This window comes from Panthera leo, chromosome B1 (genome assembly GCF_018350215.1).
Source record: "Panthera leo isolate Ple1 chromosome B1, P.leo_Ple1_pat1.1, whole genome shotgun sequence".
NCBI classification, from domain to species: domain Eukaryota; kingdom Metazoa; phylum Chordata; class Mammalia; order Carnivora; family Felidae; genus Panthera; species Panthera leo.
In genome coordinates, this window is record NC_056682.1 from 74,853,830 (window position 1) to 74,872,872 (window position 19,043).

Genomic DNA, 19,043 nt, shown 5'->3' on the forward strand with positions numbered 1-19,043 from the left:
GGGAAGGGACACAGAGAAAGGGAGACACAGAATCTGAAGCAGGCTCCAGGCTCTGAGCTGTCAGCACAGAGCCCGATGCTGTGCTCGAACCCACGAACTGTGAGATGATGACCTGAGCTGAAGTTGGATGGTTAACCGACTGAGCCACCCAGGCACTCCAATACCATTTTTAATTTATTCATTTCCAATTTGTATGCCTTTTTTCTTATTTTTTCCTAACTGTTCTTGCTAGGGCTTCCAGTAATGATGCTGAATCGAATAAATGTCTTTGCCTTGTTCCTGGTCTTTTATTAGTTGTTTATTGTTAAATATAGAATTAGCTGTAAGTTTATTTAGACAGCCTTTAGTAGTTTGAGAAAATTCCTGCTTTGCTTTATTTTTTTTTTTTCCTTATTGGTGAGAAATGGATGCTGGATTTTGTCTAGTGCTTCATCATTAGCTGTGTGGTTCTTCTTGCTTCATTAACACGATCTCTTTCCTTGTTTGATTTTCAAATATTGGACCAGCTTTGTATTCTTGCCATATACTTACTCTACTTGCTTATGAGCTGTTATTCATTTTTATATTGCTGGGTTGAGTTTGCTTATTTATGTTTTTTTGAAAGAGAACTGTTCATCACTTTTATATACAGAAAATTCAATAGCGTCTACTAGCACAGTTTGGTGGCTAATTCTTTAGCCTTTGCCTTTTCCAACTTGGGAATGCAAGCCACTAACTTTGGACCCAGGATGTTGCCTTCCCAGTGATGGCACATCTCATCATGTCTGTCATTGTAATTGGTCCTGATAGTTTCTACCAGCTTGGCCAGAGGTCCTTTGTTTTCTGAGTTAACCTGTGTGAGAGTGACAGTGGTGCAGATCTTCCTGTGGACCAACCTGGCCTCCCCCTTGATGATGCAGTAGGGAACCCCCAGCTTATGTCACATGGCAGGCAGGAATACAACCAGCCAATGAGATCCACATCATGTGCAATTACTACCAGCTGAGCCTTCTTGTTTTCTACCAGGATGCTGACAGTATTAACCCCAGTTTGAATAACAGGCAGCCTTTTAGTGGGGACATCCCCTTTGCTGGTAGCTTTTTTCAAGGTTTGGGCCAATAATCTCTGCTGCTTCTCTCACTTTGTCTCTGGTCTGTGTTTGTGGGCCAGCTTAAGCATTTGAGTAGCTGTTTGGCAGTCTAAGACCTGGGTGAACTGGTTAATTGCAGGAGGCGCTTTTAGACGTTTATAGAAAATAGCCCTTTGCTGCTGCAGCTGGATGTAGCGGGGCCATTTGATAAAGTGGTTGAGGTTCCTTTTGGGCTGGATGTCCTGTCCAGTGCCAAAGTTCTTGGGTATTTTCTCAAACAGGGGATTGACTACCTTCTTGGCCTCTTGCTTCTTTATAACAGCAGGGACTGGGACCACCTTCTTCCCCTTAGTCTTCTTTCCTTTCAGCACCTTGGATGGCTGGAGGAGAGAGATGAGTTTGCTTATTTTGTTGAAGAATTTTGTGTATGTTCATGAAGGATGTTGTTTCTGCTGTTTTCTTACAGTATCTTTGTCTTGCTTTGGTACTTTGAGTTGGGAGTAAATTCTACTTCTTCTGGAGTAAATTGTATTTAATTGACATTACTTCTCCTACATATTTTGTAGCCTTTGTTATGAAACTTCAAAGCATGTATTTTAGTTTTTGGAAAAATTTTAACTACAAATTTGTTTTCTTTAATATATACCAGAAAATTCAGGTTATCTGCTTTTTCTTGAATGAGTTTTGGCAGTTTTTCTCTTTTGGGATGAAATGATACATTTCATTTTAGTTCCTGAATTTGTAGGCATTAATTTGTATTACCTAATTATTATAAGTATTCTGTAATTATTTTAATGTCTAAAGTCTATAGTGAAGATCCCTGCTTTCACTCCTCTTGGTAATTTATATTATCTTTCTCTTTTTTTTCCCCTTGGTTAGTCTAGGTAGAGATTTATTAATTTTATTGAGCTTTTTAAATAACCAGCTTTTGTATCCATTTATTTTTCTCTATTTTACTGTTTTCAATTACATTGAAATCCATTGATTTCTGCTCTTTATTATTATCTTCGTGCTGTTTGCTTTGAGTTTATCTTACTCTTCTTCTTTGCCCAGTTTCTTAAGGTGGAATCTTTTCAATTTAAAACTTTTCTTCTTCTTCTTCTTCTTCTTCTTCTTCTTCTTCTTCTTCTTCTTCTTCTTTTTAGGTTTATTTATTTTTGAGAGAGAGAGAATGAGCATGCAAGTGGGGGAGGGGCAGAGAGCGAGGAAGAGAGAGGATCTCAAGCAGGTGCTGCACTGTCATCACAGAACCCTATGTTAGGCTCAAACTCACCAACCATGAGTTCATCACCTGAGCTGAAATCAGGAGTTGGGTGCTCAACCAACTGAGCCACCCTGGTGCCCCTCTTTTTCATTTCTCATATAGGCATTTAATGCCATTAATTTCCATCTAAACACTATGTTGATTGCATCATACTAATTTTGATATGTTGTATTTATTTTCATTTTCTAATTTCCTTTGAGCCTTCTTTGATCCATTGGTTATTTAGATATGTAGTTGAATTCTTATTTTAGGGATTTTTTGGGAGGTATTTTTCTTTTACTTATTAATAGCTTAGTTCCATTAGATAACCTATTTTGTATTTTTTTTAGTTCTTTTAATTCTTTAAATTTTGTTAAGGCTTGTTTTATTTTGGTGAATGTTTCATTGTACACTTGGAAGGAATGTGTATGCCTCTGTGGGTCGTTGGAATAATTTGTTTTGAATGGAAAGGGAAAATGTTTTAACTTTTTAATAAGATTAGACCTTAAATCCTAATTCCTTGAAGCCAGTAGGGTAATAGAAAAGGATATTGGTGGGGGGCACGTGGGTGGCTCAGTTGGCTAAGCGACAGACTTTTGATTTCGGCTCAGGTCATGATCTCACCGTTTGTGGGATGGAGCCCCACGTTAGGATCTGCGCTGGCAGTTCAGAGCCTGTTTGGGATTCTCTCTTTCCCTCTCTTTCTGTTTCCCCACCCCCACTCATGCTGGCTTGTGCACACTCGCTCGCTCTCAAAATAAATAAATTAGAAACTTAAAAAAAAAGAAAGAAAAGGATCTTGGGGATCTTGGGATTCACAATACTTGGTTTTAGATAGGCTGCCTTTTGCTATTTATATTATTTCAGATAAATTCTTTTGGGCTTTTGTTTTCTCTAGTTGTTAAATAGTATTGATACATTTGATTTTGTGAAATTCTTCTTTTCTTTAAAATTGTCCGCATCAAGTTTTATAGTACCAGGTTTAAGGTTAATAGGTTTATTCTTTACTCTTTTTTTCGGTTATTGTATCATTCTTTTCCTCATTTTTAAAAACTTAGTCTGGATAGTGTAGTTTTAGGGATTATATGAGATGTTAGGACCCTGTAAAGTTTCAATCTATTGTAGAATCTGCCAGTTGCAGATATCAAGGTAGCAGTTTATGTTTCTAGATAAAGGCCATGTTTCTGGAAAGGGTTTAGAATTCTCACAGTGGTTGTATATGTCACTGCAATAAAGTGATCAGTTGGGGCTTGTGTTGACTTAAGGAGTGTGAAAATGATGGTGAAAGATACATAAGGCACAAGCTTCGAAAGAAGTACATTGTAAAAATTGGCAATTTACAAGAACTTATGAGGAGTTTAGAAATACTTGTAAGGTTTGTGGGAATGTTGAAGAATATGGTGGGGGCTTAACTTTATAAAAGAGTATTTGTGTAGCGAAAAGGATTATATATAAAATGTAGATGATTTACAACAAAACTTGTATTTCGTAGTGTTGTAGCAGCTGGGACAAGTCAGATATTTTAAAGATACCATGAATTTACTTTTTAAATTTGTAAATAGTGTCTATGGTAATCAGAATGTTGAGGGATTCTGGGGCGCCTGGGTGGCTCAGTCGGTTGAGTGTCCAACTTCGGCTCAGGTCATGATCTTGCAGTCCATGAGTTTGAGCCCCATGTCAGGTTCTGTGCTGATAGCTTGGAGCCTGGAGCCTGCTTCCGATTATGTGTCTCCCTCTCTCTCTGCACCTCCCCTGCTCATACTCTGTCTCTGTCTCTCTCAAAAATAAAATAAACATTAAAAAAAAAAGAATGTTGAGGGATTCCTTTCAAACTCTTTGAAGTATTGTTTAAGCATTTCTTTGCAGTTTTGAAGCAATCAGGCAAGATGCTTCAGAGGATAAATACTGAGTGCTGTGTCTTCTTTGTTCAGGAAATAGAAATGCAACATGAGATTTTTAAAGTGTAAATTTACATCTTTTGCAGAAAATGTGATGGGGTGAAGGTTTTTGAAAACATTTGAAGGTTGTACTGGGATTCACTTCTGTATAAGGTGGAGATAACACTGTTGATTTGTACTGGGTTGATTTGTGAAATATTGTAATTAGGCTAAATTGAATGGGTGATGGGTAATTTGAGAAACGATTTCTAATGTTTGTTCCAGGTTATTCAAGATCTGATCTTTCTAACTACTTACAACTTTTGACTAGCTGAGATCCTGCTTTTTTTATATTCATCACCAGTCTACCTCTTGCTTTTCCACCTACAAAATTAAAATAGAAAACAACAAAAAATAACAGTATATAGGGAATAATAAATAATATAGGGAAATATATCATTAGCATAACATATATAAATAAGTATATTTAAAGATGCAAGATTTTCAAATACAAATATTTGCATGGTTATAGTTCATGAGCAATCTTTATTAAATTTGTTGCTAGGTGAACGGTATGTAGTCACTGAATTCATTCATTCTGTGTCTCTTTTGTTTTAGGGGAAGACTGTTCTACTTACATCCTTATTGTCCTCTTTGGGATCTTTAGTATTACTGGAAATTATAGTTAGGTAATTTTTTTTAATAAACCCATGTCTAGTTCTGCAGGCTCTTTAGATGTTGGATGGGATCTTTTGGTTCTCAGCTTCAGAATTAATAACTCTGTGATCCTGATCCTTTTCCTAGTATATGTCTTGTTTGCTGAGATGTGTGACCTCTGGAGAGGTTTTCCTTATATTCAGTAAGTTGATCTTTCTCTTTTAGGAAGATAAGGCAAACTTCTCTTAAGGGAGGTTCCCCCCCCCCCCCCCCCCCTTTTAGTTCTAAGATGTCTCTCAAATTAACAGATTTGTTCATATCAAAATTTCCCAAAGTGGGAATGGTAAGTCTTACTCTTGATGAGTAACCTGGTGAATACCATTTAGAAAGAGAAGTACCCCAGTCGCCTGGGCTCCTCAATTGGTTAAGTGTCTGACTTGTCTTCGGCTCATGTCACCATCTCAGAGTTCATGAGTTTGAGCCCCGTATCAGGCTCTGCATGACAGTGTGGAGACTGCTTGGGATTCTCTCTCTCTGCACCGCCCTGCTTCTCTCAAAATAAATTTTTTCAGTTTAATAAACTGAAAAAAAATTACAAAAAATAAAAAAAGATAAGTACCTGAATTAGAAGAAGCAGGTATCTGGCTTGGGGGTGGAACAAATGGTTAAACTGATTAAAAAATCAGTTTTGTGAAAGGGTTACTTGTGCACCTTATGTCTGAGAACTGTACCTGAGTGGTCAGCTACCTACTAGTAGAACGCTGATGACAATTTTTGGCTGATTGGAGTTTTGGAGGAGTCTACCAGGCCAGACAAAGTAGAAAAGTAGATTAATACTTCTATATTGATAAACTTTTGCAAAGTGAACACATCTTTGTAATTGTAACCTAGATCAAGATAGTTACTTCTCTAAAGCTTCCCTGTGTTCTGTCCCAATCAAATAACCCCTTTATCCCAAAGTTAACTCTATTCTGACTTTGTGGTCAGAGATTAGTTTGGCTTGTTTTTTGAATTTAATAAATTACACACACACACACACACACACACACACACTCACACACTCCCACCTGACATTATGTTTGTGAGATGTATCCTGTTTTGTTTTTAGTTTCCTTTTTTTCCACTGAGGTTTAGGATTACACGAACATGTAATGCTATAGTTTATTTCACCCCTTTCCTAGTGGACATTGGATTATATGGAGTTTTGGGCTCTTTAGATAATGCTGCTGTGATAAACTTTGTATATAACTCCTTGTGCACATATGTACACATTTCTATTGATTGCATACTTAAGAATGGTATTACTTAGTCACTGGGTGTGGATATGTTCACCTTTGGTAGGTACTTCCAAATAGTTTTCCAAACTGGTTATGCTAATTTACATTCCTACATGCAGTGTATGAGAATGCCAGTGGCTGTACTTTCTCACTTGCACTTGGCATTGTCTGGTTTTTAAATAAATACTACACATTTCGGTTGATAATAGTATCTTATTATGTTGTCTGTATTTTCCTAATAGTAATATTGAGTACCTTTTCAGTATGCTTATTGGGTTTTGAAATTATTTTCTTGTGAAGTTTTGTTTGGTCTTCAGCCTATCTTAAAAATTGGGTTGTCTTGTTTTTGATGATTTGAAGTTGTTTTTCTAAAAAAAATATTTTGGGGGCACCTGGGTGGCTCAGTTGGTTAAGTGTCGGACTTTGGCTCAGGTCATGATCTCATGGTTCATGAGTTTGAGCCCCGTGTTGGGCTCTGTGCTGACAGCTCAGAGTCTGGAGGCTGCTTCGGATTCTGTGCCTCTCTCTCTCTCTGCCCCACCCCATTCATGCTCTGTCTGTCTCTCTCTCTCCCAAAAATAAATAAATATTAAAAAAAATTTTCATACATGAGTCCTTTGTTGGGCATGTGCATTATGAATATTTCCTCCTGCTCTGTAGCTTGCATTTTAACTTTTTAAAGAATACTACTTTTAAATTGTAATGAAGCCCCATTTGTTGTGTTGATCTTTGTGTCTTGTTTAGGAAATCTTTGCCTATTTCAAAGTCATGACAATATTTTTCTCTCATAAAACCTTTATTACTTAAAAAAAATTTTTTTTTCAATGTTTATTTCTGAGAGAGAGAGAGAGAGAGCACGTGTGTGCACAAGCGAGTGCAGGGGAGGGGCAGAGAGAAAGGGGGACATAGAATCCGAACCAGTCTCCAGGCTTCAAGCTGTCAGCACAGAGCCTGATGCGGGGCTTGAACTCACGAACTGCAAGATCATGACCTGAGCTGAAGTCGGACTCTTAACTGACTGAGCCACCCAGGCTTCCCAAAAGCTTAATTGTTTTAAAATTTATTGTTTAGGTCTCTGATATACTTTCTCTCCTTCCTTTTTTTATGGCCTGTGGATGGATGTAATGAATTTGATGGATTTTGATTTTAACAGTGGTAGTGATAGAAAATCTATTGGTATGCCTTACTCATAAGAAAACATTTTTATTTTATTTTGTATGTGATATTTTAAGTTCTGGTATGGTAACATTTTCTGTTAGTAAGATACATGATTTTGTATTCTGGTAATTCTTTAAAAGGGATTTAAAAACATTTTTTCCTGACTCTAAAAGAGGCAGTCTAGTTTTGCGTATTGTATTCTGTCTTACTTTTTTTTTTTTTTTGAAGAGTACGGTGCCTTAAAGACATTGGGTTGTTCAGTCAAAGGCAGCTGTTATATTTAAGCAGGCGATTTAATTTCTTTAAGACTTTTTTTTTTAATCTATAAAGCTAATTTAAGAAAAATGTGTATAAGTTTTTTCAAGTTGTGAACAATGTGCCTGGCAAGCAATAAAATCTCTATAGTTAGTGCTTTATTCTTGAATTTTGAACTTTGTTTTGAAGATTATTATTAAAAAAATTTTTTTTTAATGTTTATTTTTGAGAGAGAAATAGCACATGCATGAGCGGGGGAGGGACAGAGAGAGAGGGATACACAGAATCTGAAACAGGCTCCAGGCTCTGTGCTGTCAGCCCAATGCGGGGCTCGAACTCACAAACTGTGAGATCATGACCTGAGCTGAAGTCAGACGCTTAAGCGACTGAGCCACCCGGGCACCCCTGTTTTGAAGATTATTTTGACTTGAGACCTGATTGAAAGGGTATATACCATGCTTATTATGAAATTATTGATAACTAACTTTTGTAAATAGTAAAAGTAATCTGCCTGCTTATACATTCATTTCCTTTTATTGTAGATAAAATATTTTAATTTTTTTCTGTCAGTGTAAGGTTGAATTTAAAATGCTTCCTTATGTTAATGAAAAAAAATAGAGTGAATACTTTGTAAAGACTTTTCCACCTCCTTGTCTGTACTTTAACTCTGTAGTTAGGTTGTCTAGGTGCTGCTTACAAGGTGGTAACTACAGATACCAGAAGTGTAGTGTATGATATTGTCTGTTGATGGTCAGGAAGAATTTAACATACCAGTGCTTCTCTAAGACCTTGTTAGTTTGCTCTTGTCTTGGTTGGTAATTTTTGAAATCTAATTTGTTATAGAGCTTATTCTTTGTAGTCTAGTAAACTCTACCAATATCTTGATAATTCATTAGCTTTTCCATATATTATACATAAAATTTAAGTTATTTCTAACATTAGGAAAAATTGTTTTATATTTATCATGTGCCATAGTTTCAGCATGTGATGTGTTTAAGTGTTGTAAAAAAACAAGTGGGATTCTTGGCTAGATTTTACAGAGTAGGGGTAACTTCTGAAGTTCAAAAGTTCTTTCTTCTCCTCTTCCTCCTCCTGTTCTTCCTCTTCTTCATTTTGTTATTATTATTATTATTTAGGGAATCTCAACCAGCAGAGGGATTTTTAACAGGCTGCCTAAGTATTTGGTAAGTACATACTTTCAGTGTTAAATATTTTGCATGTTACTTAAGTTTGCATGTATGTTACCTTAGTGACGTTTACAGTAGTCAGTGTAAATAACAAATATAATTTATATTTCTTATAATTTTTACTTGGTACTAGAATTTCTTTATAGATTTATTCTGATTCCTTCTGATTTATTCTATACACTGTATCCAGAAAATTCTTTTAGTGTGCAATCTGAGTATTAAAAGAGTTCGATGGCAGAGCTGTCTTAGCGGGCAAGAATGCTAGTACTTTCGTGAAGGAAACACAATTTTCCTCATGTGAGATTTTTGTAGCAGTTTTCTATTAGCTGGTGACAGTAATACAGATTTCTTCTTTAGCCATCCATTACTTGACTCCTCCTTACATTAGGTCCTGTTTACCATAGTAGGTCAATATGAAGACAAATACTCTGGTAAGGCCCTAAGCTATTTTCTCTTTGGGGTCTCTAATTTCATTGTAATAACATTTTAATATTAAGAATTTCATAAACTTACGCTTTGGTTAATAGTGATAGATTTAAAAATTATTAAATATACTTCAGCAATGTGAGGCATTGGATTATCAAGTGTCATAATATAGTTTTTTAATTGTTTTGATGTAGTCTGTGAAATGTTACTAAGGATGAATAAATTTATTTGATTAGCTAATCGAAGTTTCCTAGATATATGAAGAGATATTTAATAATAAACATTGATTTTTCTTATTATGATTATTAATGTGTTTGAAACAATATGTATTTAACCAAATGTGTTTCTAAAATTCTATAATCATAGTTGATGCTTAAATATTGAACAATTACACTATTCTGCTTACTGTATATTTATAATAAATGTACATTTTTAGGAGCAAATGATGTTATAAAAATCTCAAATTTTTACTATTATAAAATGTGGTAACTGATTCCTGAAGATATATTAGGTAGAACAAATCAACATGTGTTCTCTTCCCCATTGATGCATATATTTGAGTTAGTTTGAGGGAGGCGATCATCTTTGCATTGTATATGCTTATGATATATATTTCATTTCTGCAAATTTATTTTTAGTAACTATTGGAATACATTTACATATCAAGAAATTCATCCATAAGTGTACAATTTGGTGGTTTTTAGCATATTCAGAGGTGTGTAACTGACACTACTATCTAATTTTAGGATACTTCAACTGCACCTTGTATCTGTTAGCAGTCATTCCCTAATTCCCTTTAAACACCCTGCCTGCCTCCCCTACCCCACAGTCCCCTTCTCCAAGCAACCACTAAATACTTTCAGTTTCTATAATTTGCCTATTGTGGACATTTCATATAAAAGAAAGCATATTCTATTTGTCTTTTTGTGTCTGGCTGTTTTCGCTTAGCGTAATGTTTTCAAGGTTCACCCATGTTGTAGCATGTGTCATTCATTTTTATGGGAAAAACCATTCCATTATATACCATATTTTTTGTATCCATTCATCAGTTGATGGATTGTATCTACCTTTTGGCTATTAGGAATGCTTCTGCAATGAACATTCTGGTATAAGTTTTTGTGTGGATGTATATTTTTCTTTTGGATATGCACTTAATAAGGGTAGAATTGCAAGATGTGATAACTGTCTAAGTCTGAGGAACTGTCAGAATGGCTGTGCTATTTTATAATCCCACCAACAGGATACGAGGATTCCAACTTCTCTACATCTTTATAGACGCTTGTTACTTTTAGTCATTTTTTGTTTTAGCTATCCAAGTGAGCGCGAAGTGGTATTTCATTGTGGTATTGATTTTCATTTCTATAATAACTGATGATGAGCATTATTTCATGTGCCTATTGACCATTTACATATGTTCTTTGGAGAAGTGTGTGTTCAAATCTTTTGCTCATTTTTTAATTGAAATTAAAAAATTTTTTAATTTTTTAATTAAAATTGTGGATTGTCTTTTCACTTTATTTCTGGTGTCTTTTGAAGCACAGAAGTTCTTAATTTTGATGATGTTCAGTTCACCTGTTTTTTCTTTTGTTGCTTGTGCTTTTGGTGTCACACTGCAAATTTATCTTTAAATAAATATTCATTTATAGTTTAGATCTGTGACAAGGTTTTAATTACCACAGGACTGTAAAGCATTGGCATTTTTTGTGTTTGACAGCCAAAGCCCAAAGGAAGCAATTATCTTTATATTTGTGCTTCAATTCCTTAGTTAATTGTTTTAAGGAAAATGCTATGTTTTGATCCCATGGGTTACCATGAAAATGTTAGCTGTGTGTGATATATCCATTGATAATAGTCTTGTGAATTCATGTTGAGTTTTTTTGGATTGTAGGATACCTTAGTTTATCATGGCACTTAAGGTATATTTGATGTCATACCTTAATAAACTATGCCCTTTTAGGCTAACGATATTATCAGAATTCTTTTTATCTTTTCCAGGAGGAGAAAATAAATTTTGAGAATCTTACTGATTTTAGTCTTGTGCAGGATATTTGTAGGCACTAATTTTTTGATGTATTTGTAAACTTACATATGGAATATGTATACTTTTCCTTCAAGTTTAGTAGGTATGTATCTTCTTGATTTTTATGGGACAATTTTAGTTCCTTATTTTTTATCATGTGGCTTTTATCAGTTGAAGGCATATTTCAGAATGAATTGTTCTATAATGTTTTATAATGTTGGTTTTAGAGAAATGGCATATAACAATGGAATATCACCACTCTTAGTAGTGTTGGCTTTCTGCGTAAGGGCAAAGGATTGTAATATAGTGTGATTAATGTATTTTTATTAGGGAAATTTACTTTTGTTTGTATCATTCATATTATCTAACACTGTGTTAACTTCAAATAATGAAATTTTATAGAGCCAAAATTATTGATATTCTTTTTTTTAGTTGATTTTAAATCATGGTGTCCAGTGGTTAAGCATCCACTTAAGTGTCAATTGGTAGGTAACATTGTTCTTCACTGTGATATTTTTATAGTTTGTTTTATACCACCCATGGACATTTTGCATTGGAAAAGGAAATAAAAGGTGAAACATGTCATTTTTGATGGTATTACATTTTCAGTTATAATAAAAAAAGATTTAATTGAGAGTTACTTCCTTCTATGGTATATGTCAAATGTGGCAGTTAAGAGAGTTTAACCTGTTTATGGCTGAATTAAGGCAAAATGGCTTTTGTGCACTATACTTTCTTTCTCTTGTTCTGTATGCTTACTAACAATAATTAAGTGTATATTAATTCTGAGTTATTTATATTTGAAATGGGGGTTTTAATATTAATAGAGACACTTTTTTTCTTACAAGAGTAAGTGGAGTTGCCCTTTAGTTAAACCACTAATTTCTTACTGAAATCAATCGGGGTTGCTTTATATTCTAGGTAGCAGATTCTCAGCTCATGTCCTAGAGTTTGCTGTTCTACTGATGTGCTTCATAATACACCTTGGAGATATTGGTCAGGGTTGTGTGGATAGAATAATTAAACTATTCTTTGTCAGAACGGTCTTTCACTACTTAATCTTACTGAGGAAAGCTCAAATGGACTTGGATTATTCTAAATGTCACATTATTTTTGTACAAATGTCTGAAAACCATTACACAATAGTATTGACTCCCTTTTCTCCCAGTACAATTTCTGTAGCAACATCATGCAAGGAGGTTTTCCTAAAAGCTTTTTCCTTCAGAACTCCCCCCACCACCCCCCGTTTTTAAGGAAAAGGTTGATCCAGAGTAGCCCACTTTTAATCTAGTAGTCATCTCAATTTTATTCTTATTAATCCTTAAGGTTTCCATACTTCTGATCTTTCTTCAGAAATTTCCAGTCTATTAATTGAAATAATTACAACTGTTCATTTCTTTGGTTTTGTTCCCTGTTCATGGACTTCCTCGATTTGGTAGAGTTCTATCTGATTACGGTCTTTAGAAGTTTCTAATATAAATTGACACTTTTCCTCCTAGCTTAGCCTCAGTGCTTCCTGGTGATCCTTATCTCATTTTGATCTTCTATTTCATTCTCAATATTAGTTATTTGGAACCTTTCCACTGTCCTCAAATGACCAGTCCTATTTCTATTTTTCTCATTCTTTTTTCATTTCATATTTTATACTTTATTTCTATCTTCAGTCAAAGAACAAAATGTTTTCATTTTTTTCAAAGGATAATATCTATATTCTTAATCTTATCCCTTCTTCCTTTCACTTGAACCTTGCTGTTTTCTGTTATTCTCCTTTTCCATGCTGGGTTCTCCATCTTATGACACTTAATCTTGAAAAGTGCCTTTTACTTTTACTCTTTCCCTATCCTTCCCTTTATCACTGAGCTTGTTTGATTTGTGGTCCAGTTGCTTAATTCTTACTCGGCTACCTTCTGCAGTTTGACTATTGTTTCTACTGGCATTCTGCTTCCTCAAGTGAAAGTAAACTTTTCTTACCTAACCAGATAGATAGTCAAGCTCATGTTAAAATGCTTTACAACATCCCTAAGGTAAGATTGAGTTCCAGTTGCTAAATCTGTGTGTTTTCATTTCTCATCCTGTCCTACTTTTTTTTTTTAAATAGCATTTGGTATTTTGCTTCTTCTTAACATTCACTTCTCCCTTGTATTCCATAATAACTGTGCTTTATGGTTTTTGTGTGATTTGTCCAGCTACATGTTCTTTTTGTTACTGCTTTTTTCTTTCATATACCTCTGAGGTATAAACTGCATTGAAGCTTTGCTCCTTGCTCCTTCTCATTATGTATCATTTCTAGGAGATGGTCTCTGTTTTTATTATGTAAGTTATCACAAATTTGTGATGACTCACAAATGCCACACTTTCCTTCATTGTCTGTTTGACTTCAATTATTTTGTCCTTAGCACCCCTAAATTATTATTTCTCAAGCTGAAAAATTTGCCTTGAACATGCTTGATATATTGTTGGAATTTACTAAATGCTTATTGAATCAGTGAATGAACTCCTTATCCAAGTGCCCCAATCTGTTCGGTTTGTTCTTTTTTTTATATATAATGATTTTAACCATTCACCTATTTTCATGTTACAAACCCTATAATATCTTTGACCAATTCTTGTCTACCCTTGTTAGCATTAATTATTATATTTTGGTTCTAAGCTTAACTAATGAGGTAGATGATGTTCTCATTTGCAGATGGTAGAAATAGGGATCACAGAGATTGTGATGTACTTATGATTTCATGGATAGTGGTGCAGTTGAAAATTAAGATTATGTTTCTGATTACATGTTTCCTGGTTTTCACAGAAAACATTGTTTCTAATGATAAAAGCAGTATGATAGATAATAATTACTCTTAATGTACTATGTGAGTTAAGAGAATAAAGACTGGAAGATGGTAGGAGTACTTTAAATTCTTATGTGATGGGATGAAGGTCCTAATTCAGAGGGAGGAATGAAAATCAAGGATGTGAGAAGTTTTTCACTCAACATTAATAGAATTTTGAGATTCTGACATCTGGTAATGATGCAGTGATGCCAGTGAAGTAGTTGTTGAGTGAACCATCCTTCAGATAACAATTATAAAATTATAAAATCTGGATAAAATATTAAACTTCATCTGTGTGAAAGCCGCAAAAAATGACTGTAAATGAAGCAGAAGCCAGATTAAAGGTTACTACTCTTTAAAGCCTGCAACTGCAAGGGCGCCTGGGTGGCTCAGTCAGTTAAGCGGCCGACTTCGGCTCAGGTCATGATCTCGGGGTCCGTGAGTTCTAGCCCCGCGTCGGGCTCTGTGCTGACAGCTCAGAGCCTGGAGCCTGCTTCAGATTCTGTGTCTCCCTCTCTCTGACCCTCCCCTGTGTCTCTCCCTATCTTAAAAATAAACGTTAAAAAAAAAAAAAATTAAAAAAAAAAAAAAAAGCCTGCAACTGCAATGTGTAAGAATTGTATGTTTGTAGCTTTCTTGGCTTTGGATGCATCCCAGCCTCCTGTAGTTCCAGTAGCATGGGACAGAAGTTAGGGCTAGCCAAGCAGCTGGGAATATACTGAGAGAGATTCTAGAAGCAAAAGAACCATTGAAGAGGTAAACAAAAACTAATGGAATTTTTCACCAGCCCACCAGCATTGCAAGCAATTCTAAAGGAAGTTCATTAGTCTGAATGGAAATGGCATCAGGTTGCAAGTGCCATTTACAGTACGGAATCAACATTTAAAAAAAGTGAATATGTGGGTAATAATAAAAACTATAAACTTTTTTTAATTAAAAAAATTACCGATGATTAAAGCAAAAACTATGATTGTATTGTTCAGTTTAAAATGTATATATGAAAATAGTAGCACAAAGTTGGAGTATTTCTGGCTTAATTTGTATTTCTCTGATGTCAATATTGAGCATCTTTTCATGTATTGTTGGCCATTTGAATATCTTCTTTGGGGTGAAGTATCTAATCTCAAGATTTTGAGAATTCTATACAATATTTAATAAACATGTCATAATAAGACATTATGATAAATTGACATTAATACTTAGTATTCTGGCTTAGAAACCTTCTACTTAGGTTATCTTTTAGTTTCTTTCAGTAATGTATGGCAGTTTTTTTTAACGTGATAAGAAATATTAAACTCTATGCTTAGTAGGTAATAATTCCTCATTTTCCCCTCTCTTAGGCCCTGGTAATATCTACTTCCTGCTGTATGAATTTTCCTATTCTAGATATTTCATGTAAGCGGGACCATCCAGTAATATTTGTTCTTTTTGTGTCTGACTCCCCCCCCCCCCCCCCCCCCCCCGCCAAGAGAGAGACAGTGCAGACATGCTAGCGGGGAAGAAGGGCAGAAGGAAAGGGAGAGAATCCCAAGTAGGCACCATGCTCAGCACACAGTGTCGTGGGCCTTGATTCCACAATTCTGGGAATTTCCTGAGCTGAAATCAAGAGTTGGTTGCTCAGCCAACTGAGCCACCCATGCGCCTAGAGTTTGTGCCTGGCTTTTTTCACTTGTAACGTTTTCAGAGTTTATCTATGTTGTAGCATGCATCAGAATTTCATTCCTTTTTATGGCTGGATAATATTCCACACTTTGTTTATTTCTTCATCTGCTTGTGGATACTTGGGTTTCCCCCCTTTTGGCTATTGTGAATAATGCTGCAGTGAACATTGGTGTACACGTATCTGAGTCCGCTTTTCTATTCTCTTGGGTGTATACCTAGAAGTGGAATTGCTGGGCTATGTGGTAGAATTCTATGTTTAGCTTTTTGAGAAACTGCCAAACTGTTTTCCACAGTGGCTTCGCCATTGTATATTACTAACACCAATTTACAGGGGTTCCAGATTCTCTGTATCCTCACCAAAGCTTGTTATTTCCTATTTGTAGTACCTTTTGGGGGTAGATTTCCTAGGATTTTCTGCATAAACAATCATATATGAACAGAGACAGTTTTACCTGTTTTTTGATCTTTTTGTTTTCCTTTCTCTTACCTTTTTATATTGGATTTCTAATTATGAGGATAAATAATGAGAACAAGCATTCTTGCCATGTTCCCAAACTTAGGGAGACTATATTTGACATTTCATATTAAATCTGTTATTAGTTATAGGACTTTCATAGATACCCTTTATCTGGTTGAGGAAGTTCTTCACTGGTTCAGTGGTTTTGTCTGTCTTTTTGTTAATGGTATTTGATTTTTGATCATTTAGTTTTTTTCTTTCCAACTATTCCTGTGAATTACGGTGATTATTTTTTCATGTTAACTCTATATTCTTAGATAAACTTCACTTTGTTGGGATATATTATTGTTTTTATAATCACTGGATTTGATTTGCTAAAATTTTGTCAAAGCTTAAAGTGCCCTCTTTTCCTCTGTTTTGTATAATACTGACATATGTTTGTATGCCAGACATATAATTTATATAAAACTTGGCATATGGTTTTCTTAAATATTTGATAGAATTCAGCAGTGAAAGTTTTCTTGAAGGACGGTTTTGGATTGTGAATTCAATTTTACCCCTTGGTAGTATTGGTGTTTTGCATTTTTCACAGTATTTTTGTTTCATTTATTTTGTTGAATTGGTTAGTACAAAGTTGTTCATAAGATGCTCCTATTATTTTTTAATGCCTGCAGGATCAGTGGTGATACTAGCTTTTTGATTCTTGATGCTAATAATTTATTTTCTTTTTCCCCCCTTATCAGTTTGCTAGGTGCTTATTAATTTTTTAATATAATAAGTTAGCAAAGAGCCAACTTTTGGAGATAATTTTCTCTGTCATTTGTTTGCTTTCTGTTTAATTGCTTTCCATTTTTTAATTCCTTCTTACTTTTGATTTAATTTTCTCTTCCTTTTAGCTTCTTCTATTGGAAGCTTACTCTTCTCTTGTTTTCTAGTATAAATGGCTACAGCTAAAGATTCTCCTTTTCATGCCTCTTTAACTGTATCTCAGGAATGTTGACATGTTGTATTTTCATATCACTCAGTTTAAAAATACATTCTTCTTATTTTCTTGGGTTTCCTCTTTGACCAGTAGGTTATTTAAAAGTGTATTGCTTAATGTCCAGATACTTTGGATATCCTATGTATCTTTTTATTAATGATTTCTAATTTAAATTTGTTGTCATAGGATAAACTGTTATATCAGCTCTTTGAAACTTATACAGATGTTTATGGACAGTGCTTATTCTGCAGTTTTAGGTTATAGGATTTTGTAAATGTTGCCCATTAGGTCATGTGGGATAATGTTCAAATCTTTTTTATTCCTGAAATGTTGGATAATAATGTTCAAATCTTTTTTATTCCTGAAGTTTTTTGTTTCTTTATTTATGGTAATTGCTGCTTACATAGTCAATCCATATTTCTCTTACATAATCTGGTTATTAGATTGGATATTTTTTCTCTTTTAAAACAATAGTTTTATCCTTCATTTAGTTTTCTTGAGTTAGTTTTACTAACGAAGAGACATACATCTTATTTTACAGTGATTAAAAATGTATATATAAATTATCATAATATTCTTCTGCTCACCCATATGTCACCTAGGTTTTGAACTTCTTTTTCTTCCTTGTTTTATTATTTTTGTTTGGATGCTAGATAAAACTGTAGTTTATTGTAGTTGTGTACTATGGGGTTCTTATAATAGTATGTGTGTATGTAGTTCTATGTTGTAGTATAGCATTGCCAGGGAAAATTTGGTTTTGTTTTATTTGGGGTCTGGTGGAAGCCATCTTATCCTCATATAAATTTACTGCTACCTCAACACAACCTTCTATATAATAAAACAAATTTCTGTCTTAACTATAGTATGAAGTTCTGATTTATAATAGTTTTAACTTAAATCACAGTCTATACAGTAGGCAAATTGGAAAAATATTCAGAACATTTAAAAAATGGTTATTTAATATGTGGCCTCCACAGTAAAATAAGTTAAAAGAAAATCCTGTTTATTGCGTACTATGAAATTGGATAGCCTGGTTTTTTTAAAGTTTAAATTTTTAAATATGTCAATTATTTGGGGCACCTGGGTGGCTCAGTTGGTTAAGGGTCTGACTTCGGCTCAGGTCATGATCACGGTTCTTGAGTTCGAGCCCTGCATCGGGCTCAGTGCTAACAGCCTAGAGCCTGCTTTAGATTCTGTGTTTCCCTCTCTCTCTGCCCCTCCCCCACTTGTGCTCTGTTTCTCTCTTTCTCAAAAATAAATAAACATTAAAAAATTATAAAAAATATCTCAATTATGTAAAGTCTTCTGTGCATTGGATCATTCTTTCTTTTATAGACCTTTAGTAATAAGAAAGCCAGTCTAGTTCACCATTCAGTTTTTGAGACAACTGGTATGATTTGAACTTAAACTTTGATGTCAGGCAGGTTCAAATCCTACATCTGTTGCATACTCTTCTCATTGTGAACTTAGTAATATTTTGATTATATTCACTGTACTTTCTTAAGAGATCCATTTCTGATTTTTTATCGTTTATTTATGGTTGAGAAGGAGAGACAGAGTATGAGCAGGGGAGGGGCAGAGAGGGAGACACAGAATGTGAAGCAGGCTCCAGGCTCTGAGCTGTCAGCACAGACCTCGAAGTGGGGCTCAAACTCACAAGCTGTGAGATCATGACCTGAGCTGAACTCAGATAATCAACTGAGCCACTCAGGTGCCCCTTAAGAGATCCATTTCTAATGTTCTATTAAGCTTCCTGAGATTTGTTGATAATTTTTTCCCCCTATTAATGTTATGTAACGTTTGAATTCCTATAACACAACTGTATTTGGTAATAGTGGGTAATTCTTTTAATTTTGCTTTTTTCTTATTCAGTTATATAATTATCTTCAGGCAAATATATGAAAAGACAGAAATATTTGAAGGTTTTGTAAGTAATTATGGCAGGTAATTTGTT

At 34.6% G+C, this 19,043-nt stretch overlaps 1 protein-coding gene and 1 pseudogene across 7 annotated transcripts in view; one reads left to right on the top strand and one right to left on the bottom strand.

Annotated features, from left to right (window-relative positions):
• Window positions 1-19,043, top strand: part of FBXW7 (F-box and WD repeat domain containing 7) — a 227,473-nt gene that overhangs the window by 62,944 nt on the left and 145,486 nt on the right. The window contains exons 1-3 of one of the 7 annotated variants that reach the window (XM_042935297.1): window positions 4,083-4,363; window positions 4,808-4,878; window positions 8,673-8,720. The exons of 3 other annotated variants lie outside the window; for them this stretch is intronic. The gene's annotated coding sequence lies outside the window, so the exon portion shown is untranslated. Of the gene's footprint in view, window positions 1-4,082; window positions 4,364-4,807; window positions 4,879-8,672; window positions 8,721-19,043 lie in introns of those variants that run through there. 3 more of the 7 variants (XM_042935298.1, XM_042935305.1, XM_042935299.1) reach the window with 3 other exon arrangements.
• Window positions 584-1,494, bottom strand: LOC122218408 (annotated as a pseudogene).